Genomic DNA, 18,886 nt, shown 5'->3' on the forward strand with positions numbered 1-18,886 from the left:
ACCTATGGAAGTTCTTAGACCCTTTTACCTTTATTGAAATGTTTAAAATTGCTCACTAAATGAAGATGCTAATAGCATTTTATTCATTTTAAATTAATAATGGATGTGCAAGTATTGATTTCCATTTATCATTGCTTGCCCAGTAAGTACTCCCTTGTGATTTCACCAAAACACTTTCATATTCATGTTCCTTCATTGAAGATGACAAGCATTGTAAGAACCTCCTTTCTCCCTCAATCTGATCTGATTTCCAGATAGATAGTGCTTTTCTGACTTGTGACTTGGGGGGTTGACTCCTGTTTTTCACTTCTGACGTCCTTCATTGCACTGTTTTTTTACTGTAAGCTCCTAGGACTCACCATGATCTCAGAGATGCAAAAATAGCATACATGCCAGGGATAAAAAAAAAAAATCTTGAGGTTCCTTTGTCCTCAGAATTTATCACAGAAACTGCTGATTCTTGTTTATTTCTCTTTTCTATTTGCAACCCCAAATTCTTTTTCTAATTGTCTCCCAAATAGTAGTGACTCAGAGTTTCTATATATTGAAAATATTTTTGATTTTGCCAGAGCCTATGCAGAAGTTAATTTGTGTTCAAGTCCTATTTTGGACATGTGAAACATAACTTTGGTGGAGATCACTACATCATGAACATCTGCTTAAAAATCTCCTGATGTCTTTTCTGTGTCACCTTGCCTACATTTGGTACCATAGTGACCTAAGCTGGTAAATGCTACCTTTGGTACCTTTTTGGTTATGGGCCAGAGTAGTATTTGTTCTTGTTTTAGCAGAAGAAAATTACCTTTTTTCAGAAGGCTATCAATTGAGTTTATGTAATAACAGAAAAAAAGTAAAAATTTCTGCATTCTATTCCCAGTACACTAATTTATTGTGAGATTTTGGGGGCATTATTGACATCTGAGTTTATTTCCCTGTGTGGAAAATAAGAAGAGAGAATAGTGACCACTTAAGTTCTTTCTATTTCTAAAAATCTGTGACTATATGAAATTTTATATGGTACCTAGACTAAGCATTTCCTAGAAGTGCTGGTTAGTTGGGAATTATAATCAGATTTGGTGCCGAGAGAATTCTTTATATCTGCAAATTACTTTCTGGTTTACAAAAATATTCTCTATTTCCTTTTTACTTAGTGTGTGGTCAGAGAACAGCAGCATTGGTATCATCTGGGAGCTTGTGAGAAATTCAGATTCTCAGGCTTCACTCAGGACCTACTGAATTGGAATGCACTTCGTCAAGATGCGCAGGTGCTATGTGTGCACATTAAAGTCTGAGAAGTGCTGCTTTGTCTCATTTGGAGTTTCACATTAATCCTCTGAGGGAAGAGGTATTTTACAGATAAAAAATCAGGGAACCAAGATTCGCTTCTTAAGTAACTAAGTCAAGGTTATTGTGCTAGTGTCTTACCCAGAACGTTGTACCAAATAGAATGTTGTCTTCTTGGTTGGGCTGGAGCCAGCCTTGTATGATAGATAATAACTACTAGCTGCCCAGCAGCGCATGGTTGTAGGTGTGGCTGTGTTACTGCTTCTGGCCACCAAAATGTGAATGGAAGTGGAAGAGTGTTGCAACCCACTTCCAGGAAAAAAAAAACACAGAGAATACCCGTGTGAGCTTCCATGCTGTTCTCCACTTCTGGCTGGCTGGAATGGAGAAAATTCCTAGGGCAAGCTTGGAAATCAAGTTTTTAAAAAAGTTGCAAAACTTAGGTTAGCCTGGGTGCTTGGATCACTGACCAACCTGTTTGCCTCTTCAGTATGTATATGGGAACCAGAAATAAACTTTAATTGGGCTTGAGCCATTACATTTCCTTGGGTCTATGTGTTAAGCAGTTAGACTACTCACAAATTCACTTGAGCTGCGGCTCTGGGCTTGAAGTTGTGGGTCTTCTGGCCTAATGCATTCATTTATTTTTTTGTCTTTGGCAGTTGGTGATCGGTCAGTGGTGGTCCAGCATGCAGAAGTGAGTGAGTGGTGAAAAGCAGCAGAGCTGATGGGTCATGAGGATGTAAGTGCGTTTGAAGGCTCTCACACCCTTTACTCCAGGGTAAGTCAAAGGCATTCTCTGCCGTTGTTTTTCTGGTTTTACTAAGTCCTACAGGTTCTTGTCTCACTAGCCTCTTTGAGTCAGTGCAATTAAGTGCTCTGTCTTTGAAAGCTTCCCAAAGCCTTTATTGATTCAACTTATAGACACCATACAAATCAACAGTTATGAAGAGAAAATTCCATCAAAGTGATGGGATGGAAACTGCATGGAAATACCTCAACAGAGGAATTTTCAGTGAGTTTGAATGGGTATGATTTACATGGGAGGAGCTGGTTGACTTTCCTGACATATGTAGTAGAAAAGAGAATCAGGCCTGATTGCCTTTTTCTTGTAGCCATATCCTACTGTTAGCTCTGTTGACATACATTCCCCTCTCCCAGCATCCTCCTCTTCCATGGCTTACTTTGCTTAACTTTTCCTTCATTAATCATTTAAATTTTTTTCCAGGAAGGAAATAGCTTACTAAAGAGTTGATGATTCCCACTTTGGTGGATAATAGCAGTAGCAAACATGTGGTTCTTCCTGTTCCGTTTTATTTTATCCAGTGTCACTGGAAGCTACGTGTCCATTCACTCCTCTCTATTTGCAGTCCCTAGTATAATGAATGTGGGCATTGGGAGCATTATAATTAAAGCTGGCTTTGGATTTTCATTTGTGCTGAAGATTTTTGAGACCAGAGGGAGAAATTTACTATTTGGAATGCCCTTCTCAGAGTCCATGTGGAGGTCCAGGAAGGATGGGTTGAAAAGACATCATAACCTTTCTATGCTTCCTGGCTTTAAGAGCTTAAACTAAAACCAGACTCCTTGAAGAGAAAATTGTAATTAATATGGATCTAAGCAGAGCTAAGGATGGTTAGGAAAGAGAGGAGGTTAAAAAAAATGGTACTCAGCTGAAAAACTGGATGGAAGTTTGTTGTAAGCATCTCAGTTCAATACTGTGGACCCTTGGCAGATAATGTCCCATTACCCAGGCTCACACAGAGGGCACCCAGAAAGGCTGATGTCCTTCAGTGCCTCACATGGCTCAGTAATGAGTACAATTTACTGACCAAAATAGAAAATTAGGGGATGTAGATCTCTGTAGATTCCCATAAGCATACATCATTACTGCTCTGGAGTGATGCACATGCTTAGAGATAAGCAAAGCAGAGAAAAGGCAGCTGCAAAGCTCGTCAGCAACTGAAGAGTCCAGGTGAGCAGCCAGATACAGACCATAGCTCAGGGTCTGGAGGTTGCTGGTGCAGGGACCTGATCTTTGCTAGGTTTTCTCATTAAAGAAAAGAAGCCTGCCTTTGCTAGCTGTCCTCATTTTCCTCTGTGGCTCCCATATATCTTGTATTTTTAAAGTAACTAAAAAGTATATAATGCCAGAAATAGCACTTGATTGGCATGTTTCTGTGTAAATACTGTACAAGGATCAAACTGTAGAGGGAGCCATTCTTTATTGATTAGGGGCCCAAAGAAAGTCATGCTAGAATTGCCAGAGGAGCAGGGGTTCTCATCCTTGGCACTGTTGACATTTTGAGCCAGGCAGTTCTTTGTGGTGGGGGCTGTGCTCTGCACTGTAGCCTGTTTGGCAGGGTCCTTGGCTTCTACCCACTAGATTGCAGTAGCACTCCCCACAGTCAAAAATGTCTCTAGACATTACCAAGTGTCCTCTGGGGGCAGGAAATTGCCTGGTTGAGAACCACTGCTGAAGTAATACTGCTGAAGGGATTGAATTTTGCTCTGAGTTTTTCTGGGACTGTGTTTTAACTATTTAGCCTCATTTTGCTAGATTCCCTACCTGCAAACGAGACACAGAATTTATAACTCAGTACCAAGGAAGTGATGTACATAGTACTGGATGACTACATGGGGGCTCTGTAAATGTTAAGAAACATTGTCTGTCTCCCCAAATTTCCAGGACCCAAGGATCACTCTTGTGCAAGTATTAACTGAGGAATATTGGGAGTTTGAAGAAGGGCTAATGATTAGTGGTAGGGGAAATAATGAACAGTACTGGATTCTGATTTTATTTGAAAGCTCATGCCCTATTCATTGCAGCAATATATTCTGAATGAAGGCTTTCTTTTGGAAAGTTAAGAAAGAGGGTAGTGAAGGAGGCAGAAAGAACGTTGAGAAGAAAAGTGAAGGAAATTGCTTTTTTTTTTTATTATGTTATGTTAATCACCATACATTACATCGTTAGTTTTTGATGTAGTGTTCCATGATTCATTATTTGCGTATAACACCCAGTGCTCCATGCAGAACATGCCCTCTTTAATACCCATCACCAGGCTAACCCATCCTCCCACCCCCCTCCCCTCTAGAACCCTCAGTTTGTTTTTCAGAGTCTCTCGTCTCTCATGGTTCATCTCCCCCTCCGATTTCCCCCCCTTCATTATTCCCCTCTTGGAAATTGCTTTTTAAAAAAATGTTTAAATTTAAGTATAGTTGACACAGAATGTTATGTTAGTTTCAGGTGTATAACATATTGGTTCAACTTCTTTATGTGTTCTGCTATGCTCACCACAAATGTAGCTACCATCTGTCACCATACAGTGCTATTACTATATCATTGACTAAATTCCCTATGCTGTGCCTTTTATTCCCGTGACTTATTCCATAACTGGAAGCCTGTATCTCCCTCTCCCCTTCACCCATTTATACCCATCCTTCCACTTCCCTCCCCTCTGGCAGTTTGTTCTCTGTATTTATACGTCTGGTTCTGCTTTGTTTATTCATTTGTTTTGTTTTTTAGATTCCACGTATGAGTGAAATCATAAGGTATTTGTCTTTCTCAGTCTGACTTATTTTGCTCAACATAGGTCAATCCATGTTGTCATGAATGGCAAGATTTCATTCTTTTTTTATGGCTGTGTGATAGTCCAGTGTGTGTGTGTACACACCACATCTAAGGGATTGTTTTTGATAGGGTGGTCTCTTAACGTTAAAATGACTCATGTATAAGTAGACCAAAGAACATAAGTAACCCTCAAAGGAAATACAAATCAAAACCATGATGAGATATCACCTCACACCTGCCAGAATGGCTAAAATTAATAACTCAGGAAACAGCAGATATCTGTGAGGATGTGGAGAAAGGGGACCCCTTTTGCTCTATTGGTGGGAATGCAAACTGGTGCAGCCACTCTGGAAAACAGTATGGCGGTTCCTCAAAATGTTAAAAATAGAACTACCCTATGACCCAGCAATTGCTCTACTAGGTATTTATCCAAAGGATACAAAAATGCTGATTCAGCAGGCACATGCACCCCAATATTTATAGCAGCACTGTCAGCAACAGCCAAATTATGGAAAAAGCCCAAATGTCCATTGACTGATGAATGGATGAAGATGATGTAGTATATATGTACAATGGAATATTACTCAGCCATCAAAAAGAATGAAATTTTGCCTTTTGTAACAACGTGGATGGAACTAGAGTGTATCATGCTAAGCAAAGTCAGAAAGACAAATACCATATGATTTCACTCATGTGGAATTTAAGAAACAAAACAGATGAGCATAGAGGAAGGGAAGGAAAAATAAGATTAAATAAAAACAGAGAGGGAGGCAAACCAGAACAAACAGTTGCTGGAGAGGAGGTGGGTGGGAGGATGGGATAAATGGGTGATGGGAATTAAGGAGGGCACTTGTGGTGAGCCCTGGGTGTTACATGTGATGAATCACTATATATATGATTTTATTCATTCACTTGACAGCACGAGAGAGCACAAGCAGGGGGAGCAGCAGAGGGAGAGGGAGAAGCAGGCTTCCCATTGAGCAGGGAGCCCCATGCAGGGCTCAGTCCTAGGACTCTGAGATCATGACCTGGGCTGAAGACAGATGCTTAACCAACTGAGCCACCCAGGTGCCCCTGAATCACTATATTTTATTCCTGAAGCCAATACTACACTATATGTTAACTAACTTGAATTTAAATTAAAAAAAAAAAGTAACCTTCAAGAGAAATCTATCCTCCCAAATTACTGCTGATCCTAGAACAGATTTTGAAGATAATACAATAAAGACCACAGAATGTTTGGAGAAACGTTTTTATTCTAGAACCTTTTAATTTCTGTTTCTTCTTTGGGAATATGGAAAGGGGGAGTTTATCTTTAAACATATGCCTTTTGAGTGATAAATAAAAGGTTTTAATATAACATGTGTTCTTTTGATACTTTTTTTTGGTGATAATATGCTCTTGTATAACAAGATCTCGTCTCATTTAAAACAGAATTGCATTTTGGACTTTTTTATCTTGAGGAGCCTTTCAGTCTGTGAGTGTATCTTGCTGAACTTTTACCTTGCTATTTAATCTCTCTCTTCCAGAAAGTGCCATGGGCCTGTCTCTCTGACATAATCGAGTATACTGCCTCTAAAATATTTGCCCTTTAATCCAAGGTTTCTGAGCCGTCTCCTTCCATTTGGTCTCTCCACAGCCTGACCCTCAGTGGTGAAGCTTGTTTGTGCGGGATGTCTCTTTTGATACTGCCTAGAGCTTAACAAAGAGTCTGGGAGAGGTGGCAAGAGAATTTTCACATTTCCTTCTGCCAAGCCCCAGTGTGGCTCAAGAAAGTGTTTCATAAGATAGTAGTAATTCATAAGCTTAACCTCTAGAGAGTTATGCCCTGGAGAATTAGTCTGTAAAGCAGTTTTTTAACAGACATATTACAGCACAAATTTAGTAATTAAGCCCTTTAGCAATGTGGAAGAATTTTCAGTTGATATTGAATTTTAGCAACATGGGAGAATTTTCTGTTGATATTGTCTATTACTATTACCAATATTGCTCAGAAACTATCATAATTAGAACAAATGAAAAGTTGTGGAAATAAAGACAGTTCTTAAAAAGATGTAATTTAAATCTAACTGAGCCCAAGATTGTTTTGTAGAGGGAATGAGAGTAGGGAGTATGCCATGAGTATTGTTGGAGGTGAGGGGAAGGAAGTCAACAGGGCCTGAGATTGATCCTTAGACAGCCTTTACTTGATGGCTTCACCTCTGGTGGAGTGCATTGCTTGTTCTCTTATTGCCATCCTCTCTTCAGTTTGCCTTTCTTTCCTGCTTTTTGGAGAGGGCTCAGTGCTTCTCAAGGGAAGTGCTGTTAGCATTTTGATAGAATGATTCATCATTGTATGGAACTTTTCTGTCCATTTCTATCCATTATAGGGTGTTTAGTATCCCAGGTTACTAACTGCTCATATTATTCTAACCAAGTCATTGAGTCAACCAACATATCCCCCTGCTCCCATTTCCAAATACCTGTGATTGAAAATAACTAGCTGCTAGAGAAAGGAGTGATGTCTTCTTTGGGAGAGGGAGGAGTAATTAGTTGGGAAGGTACAGGAGCTTTGTGGGGCTGGCTCATTAATTTTTGATATAACCTGACCTTTTCCCAGTGCTGAATAGCTTTGGAAACCAATTTTATCCTATAGGGATTGGAAGAATCAGATTTTACCAATGTAAAAATTGACCCTTGAGCCTTGAAATCAACTCAGAAGTCACACAGGGGAACCGGTCAGTGCCATAGAAGATGGAGAGACTATGAAGCTTCCATAGGATGCCAGGTTTTCATTCTCGACTCACTGTAGCTAAATCTTCTACATCTACTTGAAAATAAATTATGGTCTGCATGTGGCAGCAGAAAAAATTCAACAAGGGCAATTAAAAGGCAATCCAAGGTTTTTTAGCCATTTCCTTTCTTTCACAAATATTGGCAAAGTAGCCCCTAAATTTGTGAGGTTATATGTAGGCTATCAAATGAGAGATCTAAGATTGTGTTATAGTTAGTAAAGAGAAAAGGAACGCTTTGAGTCATTTTGCTGTGGAGCCCATATAAATGTCTGATTACAAGAATGGAAACTCGATCAAGTTACCTTAATAAATGGAAGGCTTAAGGATGCATGAGAAAATAAATCAATGTCAGACATGTATCAAGTTGGGAAGAATTCTAGGGGTCTTTCAGAATGAGAAGGAGGTGTAGTCTGGTCAGACCTCACAGGGATAGGACCTAACTCAGGACCAGGAAGATTGTTCCCGATCTATTACAACTCCAGGATGTATCTGTACTACCAGTGGTTGGTCAATCCATATTCTACTTCTTGACCCTTGACATGGCACAACATTTCCATTTTGGCTTCTCTCCTCATGTACTCCTCTTCCTGTTTTTCCTTTTTGTCCTCACAACCTAACTGGTGATCTGTGTACAGACCAAGAAGAAAAGGAATAGGATAGTTCTATAGTAACTATCATCCCTACTTGTTAAAGCTCTTTTACCAGAAATCTTAGGGCTACTGATGCCCTCTCTTGGTCCAAACAGCTGTGGCCTGGGCTGCTTGCCTCAGTAAGACTGTGGTCCTGGCAGTTTCTCTAGAAAGGCGCAATGGTGGGGTGTAGACTGATACAGCATGAGCTCTCTAGCATTAGGACCCTGAATTCTTAACTCCTAGAATCAGGATAAATAATATTTGTGGGATATGTGTATAAAAAATAATTGGAAGACTGTTTGAGAAGCCTACATGTTCAGTAGCAATTGTGAAAAAGGCCTGAATCCATTCTTTTGGGAAGATTAGCTGCATCCCAGTGCAGAAGGGTAGGGAAATTGCTGGGTTAGATGATTGGAAAATGAAGAGTTGTGTTTTACATATGGATATCTTATTTTTCACATCTGTCAAATGTGATTCTCTAGCCACCCATGTATCCCACAGGAATAATAGCTAGGTGGCTGTCTAAATGTTGAAAGACATTTTGACATCTTTGACAAATGTTGTTCAACAGCTGAGTTTGTAAGATTCCAGTTCTACAAAGGAAGATAACTTGGCTTATGACTCTGAAAATAAATTCCATATAGATGTTGTCATTTTTGGGATTACTGCCTTACAAAGTAGACTTAATGTTTTGTGCATTTACCACTGATCTTGGAGAGTTAATTTCACTTGAACCAATGATTGTGACTCTACAAGGTAATGCATTCCCATATCACAGAAGGCTCTGTACTTACTGATAATTCTGTGTCGGGGTAATAATGAAGGTCCTGGCTCCATGGACCCCTACAGCTGTGAGTGGTGCAGTCGATGGCAACGCAAACAGACCATGGTTCATGGAACTCATTTAAGGCTCTCTCACTTCTCAAGTAGCTAGAGCATGGTGGTGCCACAAATGGACAATCAGTATTTCCTTAGAGAGATGCAACTTTTGTTGCAAGCAGCAGAAGAGTTGTTCAGCAGGGCTTCTGCAACTGCTGAGTGAGAAAAGAATATGGCCTATTGCTGCTACGGGATCAGGTTTCTCACCCAGCTGCTGACTACTGAGATAAAAAGAGCAAAGATGAATCATTTGCTGCAGTTTCTCCTCTTCTAACTCTGTGAAGATCCCTCTCCATCCTCTCTATTGAATTTTTTTTTTAATGGAAAGGAGAAGAGAAAAATATAGAATTGTATCCAGTGAGGTTTAACACATACCCATATTTTTTCTAAACAGAAAGATTTATATTAGATAACCACATATTGCAAGATTAAAATCTTTAATTTTAAAGAAGTACTAATCTTACAGTATAAGCTAAAGTAACTCAAATTTATGCATATGCAATTTTTTTTACAAAAATAAAACTAAATTGTATTCTGATAAAATCAGGAATTAATTTGCAGCCCCTCCATGAAGATTCTGTAGCAACAGTAAAGACATCTCTCTCTAGGGTGTAAAGAGATTCTGAAAGATGGCCGAGAGCCAGGATCCGGAGTCCTGAGATTTTTGTCCTGCTACAAGCCACTCCCTGTGAGTGGTAAATGTGCACAGGGGTAAGGACTGTGGGTGTAGATGCTTGAGGGCTGGGCTGAAACCTTTAGCCTTGGTGAACTGCCTTGTCCTTCCTGTGAGCCACAGGAAGGGGTGATTGATCCTTTTCAACCCTTTCCCTCCTGAGCCCATCATCGCATCTTGGCCTTCACCTTTCCAAGAAGTGAAGCTGTGGCTGAAGTAAATGTCCTCAAACATGACCCATTCTTTATCAGCACACCCCCTTAGAGGAGACTTTGTGGGCAAGGAAGAAGAGAGGCACATGTTTCTCTTAGCTATCAAAAGCTGTCCCTTTTCTATTGGAAAGAAGACTTATTGGATCACTTCTGAAATTTTTAATTATTGGTATCAGTAAAGCATTAAACATTTGGACATTATTTAGGGACTCACAACTTAGAAAATTAGGTTTTTACTTGGAAAGACCAAAATTCCATGTTAGTACAGTGCTTGATTTTAAGTTTTTGTTCTTGTGTTTCTCCAAATGCCTTTTTTAATGCCTTTAGATTCTTTAAGCTCTTTCCCCCCTTTCTTAGATTTTTCTCTTATTTCCAAAGTTCTGTGGTTCCCAACTGGCCGTAGGACAAGGTGCTTCTTAACTAGGCATAAATGCTATCTGACTCCAACTTTCTGACCTTTCTACTCTTTCTGTGCATAAACTTCTAATACAAACTGGTCCTTAGTCCCATTCTCTCCCCTCTGCATAGAATACCCTTTTTTCTCTTCAATGACCATTTGGTTTGGTAGTATTGATAGACTCTTGGTCTAGTAGTGGGATCTGTATATCCATCCTGTCTATATCAGCTTTTAGAAATGTGACTTTGGGCAAAATATGATTTCTGTCAGCCTCAATTTTCTTTTAGGATGGGATTCATAATACCACCTTGGAGTATGATTATGAGCATGGTACTTGAGGTGCTTTCCCACCTGTGTCCTCTTTTCTGCCTTTCAAACAGAGTTCTGCACATAGGCTCATTATACATGCTTGCTGATTAGATTATTGAACATCATAGCAGAGCTGGTCTGCATCACAATTCTTGATTAGCCATACTTACCACTTCCATACCTTCTCTAACTACATTTTTCTTTGATAAAAGCCCCAGTACTCCTAGCCCTATCAGCAGGCACCTAAAGATATATTCTCCTCCTTCCCCTTGGGTTGTGAAAATTATGTTCATGGACATTCATGATGTTCTAGTGTATCTGCTCACATCAGAAATTGACAGCAACTTTAAGGTCACTGTACATGACCTTGATAAGGGATTCATTTTCTTCACATTTTTTTCCTCTCATATATAGTGAGATTTATCATAAAGCCCAAATGCTGTGATTATAGCTGTTGTTGTAAAGTAAGGTATACCTCTTTAAAACAAAGTTTTCTAAGGCCCAGCCAGCAGGCTTTTTATTCCAAACATCATTTAATAAAATGCAACATGACATTAAAAGGATTGCTTGGACAAACTCTCGGAGTTCATTTAAGCAGACTCTGCCCTGTATTGATTCTCAATTATAACATGCTAGCATGAATAAGCCTGCCAGTGTTCTCAATGATGGTGGTGTTCTCCTGGCAGCTCTGCCCTTCTCTGACTGTGGAGCTGCAAGCATATCAGTGTTTCTTTTGTTCATTCTATTTAAATTATGGTTTTCTACTTTTTGTTCAAGTTATTTAAGCCACATGTTAGGTCTATAAATTTGGTTTCCTAAATCTAACTCCTCCTGCCCCCTTTTTTCTTCCATTTTCAACATTTTACTGTTTTATGCACAAAATAAGGCTTATTTTTTTTCTACTCAAGGTAAGAATTTAAATGCTTGTATTGCTTTTCTAGCTTGATCTGTTGGTTTTTCTAGTTATTAAAATGGGCTGTAATTTCATATAGATGTGTGGTTCTCATTGAATTAATTTTCTCTTTTTTTTGTTCTTGAATTTTTTTGGTGAGAGACAGGAGTACAGCTACTTGGATTCTTCTTCATTCTTTGCTTATTCACGTATATTGCTAAATGGACCCTTACCAGTGGTTTTGTCTCTTTTTACCTCAGGCTTTTGAAGGAAATATATAAAAAGCCACAAAAATGTTTGTGGTATGGAGAGATGTGTTACATTCTTTCCAAGTCCCTCTTTTGGAGAATTAGATAATTTTTTTTTTCTCATAATCAGAAAGATCTAGCGTAACTTCTTTGAATGAAGACATATTACAGGCAGGCAACAGGGGCCCCTTGACATTTTCACTCCTTAGGCGTTGATGGAGGGAGTGCCCATATTTGAGTGTGTTTCAGGGGAGAAGAAAGGGTGAGTGGTAGCAATAAACTGTGAAACTGCTTTGTGCTTGGTGGCTTGTTAATCCTTCTGAAGGGCAGGGAGATACCAGGGCCTCAGCCATGTGCTCTTCCTCACGGAAGTATTCATAGTTGGAGGAAGCAAGAAATACAATCTCTGAGCAAGTTGAATTTTTTTTAACTATGGGCAGCAGGATAAGAAAAGCAAATGGAAGGAGAGATGTTTATCAGCTCAAATACATGGCTGCTTTGTTAACTTGTGTTAGGTCAGATATCCTACTCCACCTACAGTTTTAAATCTCTCAATTTCTTGCCCTGTGAGCTTAATCAGAACTTTCTGCTGTTCCTGGAAGCTCTCCCCTCTTCCCGCAGAATTTAGGAAGAAGAGATGATGGGATCAGGCCCTGTCTAGGAAGAATTGACTGCCCCTCTGAGGGTTGGCTCCTGAGGAAGGAAAAAGGGCTTGCATCTTGTCTTGTGCAAGTCATACCCTGCTCTGCCCTTAGAATCACTGCTGCAGTCAGATGTATGCTTTGTCTGTTTGGGGTTGCCGTCCTCTTTTGTTTGGCTGCAAGGCAGGCTGCTAAGCGTTGTGGCTATTCTCTTGTGCCTACCAGCCCTCCTTCCCAGGTGGAAAAAAATGGGGGAAGAATGCTCCTGAGGGGTGAGAAGTCCAAAGAGAGAAGTGCCATTTCACAGATTTGCTCCAGGCCTTTTTGTTTACCTAGATTTGCTTCTTTGGATAGTATAGTTTGAGGCCACATTTTTGTGACTAGGAGACTTTATTGCTTACTGGAATTTCTTCCTCAATTATTTGTCCCCACAATTAGACAATAAGGCCTCTATAAGCATGGACCATGCCATCTACTTCTCTTGGCATTATTTATATTGCCTGCACTGTGGGAAGCACATGACAGGAGCTCAGAATAGGGGGTTTCGGTGCATTAATAGTTTCTTTCTGTAGTCTGTGTTACTCATTCCCTTTACTTTCACTTACTTACCATTCCTATATTTCTATTCAGTAACCACTTGCTTGGTTCTTCCTGGCGTAGCATTTATTTTCTAAATGGGCCCAAATTCTGCTTGCCTCCAAAGCAGTCTGTAGTAGAACTGATTCAGCCATATCTGAGTTTATCTGTTGATCTAAATCTTACCTTTTCCTCTCTTGTGACCCTACAATCTCAGGAACATGAGCCCTATTTTTGACTTATAGGGATTCTTTTTCCTTTCACTACCAGGAAATGGAAGAGGCCTGGGTTCTTTTCTGTCAGGTCTCACTTGGTCCGTGTGGCTGCAGGAGAGTCAGCACTCCTCTCTGTGTAGTGCATTATCATAATTGAGAGTCATCCCAACTCCTCTTGCTCAGACCACTTACTCTGTTACTGGTTCTCCATCTCTCTGGTGAAGTCATTATTTTCATTAAAGTTCTGTTCCTTTGTCCTAGTTGTTTTATTCATTTTTTTTTTTCTAGCCAGACCCATTTCTTTGAAGGGCAGGGACAAGACCTAATTCTCATGTATCCTTGGCCACCCCTTTATTCCCTGTAGATAAAGCATAAGACTCCATTCAAATTAGGTGATCCATGTATGTATTAACCTAATTAAACCCAAGCATTTATAAAATTCAAGAGGAAAAAATGCCCTTAATACATTAGCATCCAAGCACACCCTAGAGGTCTTCTGGTTTACCACCTCATTTTTTGATTGTCAGTTTATTGAGTCAATTATTTCTTCATCCTCCTTCCCTCCCTGCTGCCAGGCACTGTGTCAGGAGCAGCAGATCTGAAGTGAATATAGATATGGAACTTACCATCAAATGGAGAGGATAGACATTGAACAAATAATTAAGTCGTAGAGATTTAGATACTGAGAACTACAGAAGCCCATGATGCAGAGCTGCCTTAGGGCCAAGGAGGCTTTTGTTAGGATTCGATGTTTAATCTGAGAATTTTTAACCCAGAAGAAGGGAAGTGACTTGCGCACGGCCAGTTGTTAGCTCCTATGTACCAGAGCTTGGCCTGTAACCTAGATTTCTACCCTCCTTCTGAATTCTGTGAGAATGCTATGGAAACAGTCATTGTTAAAGTACCTTGATCTTGAATTTCATTGGGTCACATAGCTTAGCTATTACATGAATAGCTTACATTTTGATAATGTACTTACTATTTATATTTGACAGTGAGAAATGTTATACTTATGAAGCAGTATATTATGTTTTAGTACCTTAACTCCTTCTGGAATAGTTATTGGCTCCCTTTCTGTTAGTTTCTCTCAACACTGTATAGTTTATGGCCTTCATGAGTTTACATTTTTTCAATTTCCCTTAACTCATTGGAGTTTTATTTTAAACTGTGTCCTATAGAGTGATAAAAATGAAAGACTCAGGATTTATAGAAATTGAAAGTGGCTAGAAGATAAGTGATGAGCAAGTAAGAACTTTAATAAAAATTTTAAAATTTCAGAATAAACTCAAGAGGTTCTCTGAGATGAGCACAGAGGGTAGAGAATGGTAAAGGAATCCTTTTGCATTCTTTCCTAAATCATCAGACCTCTTCACATATGTGGGCCTGGCCAGAAATGCTGATGGACAAAAAGTGAAGAGAACTTCTCTTTACATGTTTACTCACAAATTATTCATGTAATGTGCATGGGAAGAGGAACCAAACACTGGGGATAGAGTCCTTGAGAAAGGAGCTGTAATAGGGAAGCCTGCTTATTAACCTGTGGATATAGTAGGTATTCTTTTTTTTTTTTTTTTAAAGATTTTATTTATTTATTTGAGAGAGAGAGAATGAGATAGAGAGAGAGCATGAGAGGGGGGAGGGTCAGAAGGAGAAGCAGACTCCCCGCCGAGCAGGGAGCCCGATGTGGGACTCGATCCCGGGACTCCAGGATCATGACCTGAGCCGAAGGCAGTCGCCTAACCAACTGAGCCACCCAGGCGCCCTATAGTAGGTATTCTGCATCATGCTTGTACAAATAGTTCTATGATAGAGAACTATCTTATCATTCTACATTAGTTTTCAGAGAAGCATAACATACAGAAAATGTGATTTGAGCAAGATCACACATCTAGTTAATGAGTTCTTGAACTGTGTGAAATTGTCTACAAAATATTTATAGTTAGGCATTTTTTGTGGGTGATTCTGGTTTTATCAGATTCTCAAAGGGGTTTCTGATGACAGAAAGGTTAAGAATAATGATATCAGCAGAAAATACTGATAATTTTAAAGTTTGGATTGATGGAATCTTTCCTTATGTGTCATGAAAATCAAACTGTTAATTTGCTAAGTTTTACAATATAATTTAAAACCTACATAATGAAAATCACTATAAACAAGATTCAAAGATGTAATTGCAAAATATTTAGAACGTGTTTGTTAATATCCCTAATATGAAAATAGAAGTCAAACTGGCAGTGATTATGAAGTTGGACATAATGGGGTTGATGAGTGTGGGGACCTCTGGAGCACTATGGTTGGTTGGGTATGTGTTGTTAAATCTTGCTGGAGCACAGTTTGACAACACACATAAAAATATAAAATGTGCTTACATTTTGATCTAGCAGTTCAACTTGTAGAATTTGTCTAGAGAAAGCAGTTGCACAACTGTCACAAGATGCATACACAGAGATACCCATTGCAGTTTTGTGTTTGGTAAGATAAAACTAAGGATAACCTAGATATCCATTAGTAGGAAACATTATTAAATAATGGTACATGTCTACCATGGAATACTATATAGCCATTAAAAATGATATGGGAGTTCTTTGTTTTTATGAAGAGGCATCCACAACATATTAGTAAGTGAAAACAATTCTGATCACAGGACAACATAAATAACCCATTTATATAGAATTGTAAATGCATATATGTATATGTGTGAACACATAAAGAATGTTCCACAAAATCCTAGCAGTATTTTTTCCAAGTGATTTTTATTTTTGCTTTGGTATTTTGCTGTATAATTTGAATGTTTGTGCAATAAGCACATCTCATCCTTAAAAATCATAATATTTAAAACTGCTTGGCCTTACTGATCAAGTGTTTGCTACATCATCTAAGTAAGGCAGCATATTAAATGGGTAAAAAGAACTGGACATTGTTTTTATAGAACACTTGTTAAGTAAGACTGTGTATACAATACTATACCAGGTAATAGGAATACAGAGGAGTATCTTTGTTTCCTAGGAGCTTAAAGTCTAGAAAAATTTAAAGGCGATTGGGTATTAAGTACATGTAAAGGTGATTGGGTATCAAGGCGATTGGGCAACTTTTATTTTTACTTTTTAAATTTTAAATTTTATTTAGTTAATATGCAGTGCAATATTGGTTTCAGAAGTAGAATTCAGTGATTCATCACTTACATACAACATCCAGTGCTCATCACAGGTGCCCTTTTTAATACCCATCACCCATCTAGCCCACCCCTCTACCCACCTCCCTCCATCAACCCTCAGTTTGTTCTCTCTCATGGAGTCTCTTATGGTTTGTTTCCCTCTCTCCTTTTTTTTTTTTTTTTTTAATTTTTCCTCTTCCCATATGTTCATCTGTTTTGTTTCTTAAATTCCACATATGAGTGAAATCAAAAGAAATCAGTATTTCTTTTCTCTGATTAACTTATTTCGCTTAGCATAATACATTCTAGCGCCATCCACATCATTACAAATGGCAAAGATTTCATTCTTTTCAATGATGGCTAATATTTCCATAAATATTATACATATATATTATATATATAATATATATGGGATATGTATATATCACATCTTCTTTATCCATTCATTAGTCAGTGGACATTTGGGCTCTCTCCATAGTTTGGCTATTGTTGATAATGCTGCTGTAAACATCAGGGTGCATGTACTGCTTCAAATCTGTATTTTTGTACCCTTTTGGTACCTAGTAGTGCAATTGCTGGATTGTAGGGTAGTTCTGTTTTTAGTTTTTTGAGGAATCTTTGTATTGTTCTCCAGAGTGGCTGTACCAGTTTGCATTCCCACCAACAGTGCAACAGGGTTCCCTAGGGCAGCTTTTATGATGGCATGTGTATTCAAATATATCATTTTACCTTGAAAATTTACCCAAATATGAAAGGAAAGTCAGTCAGTGCTTCACATTGAAGGAGGTATTTTGGCACAATTTTATGGACCTACAGAACCATTTAACTGAGTGTTGCTAACAGTTTTGGCACTTACTTTTTAAAGGAACTAGCAATTTCTTTGGCAGTTCATTATGTATCTTAAACACCTGCAATTTAAATGTGGTAGCATGGACATGGAGTCTTTTCTATGGCAGTGTTGGAAAGTCAGAACGCATTTTCTAGGAGAAAAGGTCACATCACAAATAAAATAAGTACTTAGTCATTCCTTAATCCAGATTTTATTCCTGATATGGATGTTTTCCTCTAGCATTGTCACATCATTTTTTTTTAAAGATTTTATTTATTTATTTGACAGAGAGAGACATAGCAAGAGAGGAAACACAAGCAGGGGGAGTGGGAGAGGGAGAAGCAGGCTTCCCGCGGAGCAGGGAGCCCGACGTGGGGCTCGATCCCAGGATGCTGGGATCATGACCTGAGCCGAAGGCAGACGCTTAATGACTGAGCCACCCAGGCGCCCCTGTCACATCATTTTTTGACATTGGAAAATCCTAGCCTGTTGACCTGATGCACAAAAAATAGCTATGAAATATTTTGAGAGTTTTTGATAATTATATTTTCCATTAACCTCTCATTTAAAATTGTCTTAATTTTTTTTAGGCTCAGAGAATAAAAACATCTGCCTGCAGCTAACGGACATTCTTTTGGGCCAGAAGGATAGGAGCCCCTGATCTAAGGAATCAGAGTAGGTTTAAAGGAAGTTGGTTAGTGAGCTTAAATCTTAATATACTTTGCTATTCATTTTCTGCTTTTAGTTTTATCATAAGTTGTACTAAAGGGAATATTCAGGAACATATTCTAACTCAGGACATACCCACTTAGAAACTTGAAGTAAATCTCATATAAAATTTACTTTCACAGAATTAAATTTCAGTCTAAAGGCTGGTGACATAATTTAATGCCAGTTCATTGCTACAAAGATTTATCAAGCCGCTATGGATTCAAGAGAGAATGGGAGGAAAAAAAAAGAGAGAGAGAGAATGGGAGGAGAAAGATTGGAGGCAGCACTTTAGAGGACTTTTGCCAATTGCCTGGGGAAGAGTAGGTAGGGACTTACTGGAGGTCACAGATTTACAGTGAGAGCCTTCAGTAGGTTGTGCATGTTTCTTCTCGATAGGCCTATATGTGCATGAGTGGAGGGATGAAGTTAACCGGGTTGTAGTTTTGCCAAGTGGGCATGTCCACATGAGAGTGGGAGGGAGTTCAGGGTATACTCCTTTCTCACTCAGAAAGGGAGTGGTCATTACAATTCAATGTAGAATTTAAACTGGTTAAGGAGTTGAGGCTGGACATGAGGTTGAGGGACAGTGAAAAGTGGTAGGATCAATGGCTTGTAGGTCTCACTGGAGTCCCTAAAATTGGTCTCACTGAAGTTGGGGTACCAGAAGTGAAGAACTGAGACAGGAGATGGTGGTTACAGAGTAAAATGGAGGAATTGCAGTTAAAACTGGTGTCTGACCTTGGAGTTAGGGTGGAGGACAAAGACTAAGAAGCCAGAGTACTGGATCATCTGTGTGGATACTGAGTTCACCTGGAATCATGGCCATGGTAGTGACTGGGAGTAACAGAGAGCCAGGAACCCAGGTCTTTGCTGAATGAGAAGGAGTGGA

General features: G+C 39.1%; 1 protein-coding gene across 8 annotated transcripts in view; it reads left to right on the top strand.

Annotated features, from left to right (window-relative positions):
• Positions 1-18,886, top strand: part of TMEM108 (transmembrane protein 108) — a 647,919-nt gene that overhangs the window by 263,444 nt on the left and 365,589 nt on the right. For all 8 annotated transcript variants that reach the window (XM_034994838.1, XM_034994829.1, XM_034994867.1 and 5 more), the window contains one exon: positions 1,947-2,065. The gene's annotated coding sequence lies outside the window, so the exon portion shown is untranslated. The remainder of the gene's footprint in view (positions 1-1,946; positions 2,066-18,886) is intronic.

The sequence above is a fragment of the Mirounga leonina genome, unplaced genomic scaffold, assembly GCF_011800145.1.
Source record: "Mirounga leonina isolate KUSES-001 unplaced genomic scaffold, KU_Mleo_1.0 Mir_115, whole genome shotgun sequence".
Taxonomy (NCBI): Eukaryota; Metazoa; Chordata; class Mammalia; order Carnivora; family Phocidae; genus Mirounga; species Mirounga leonina.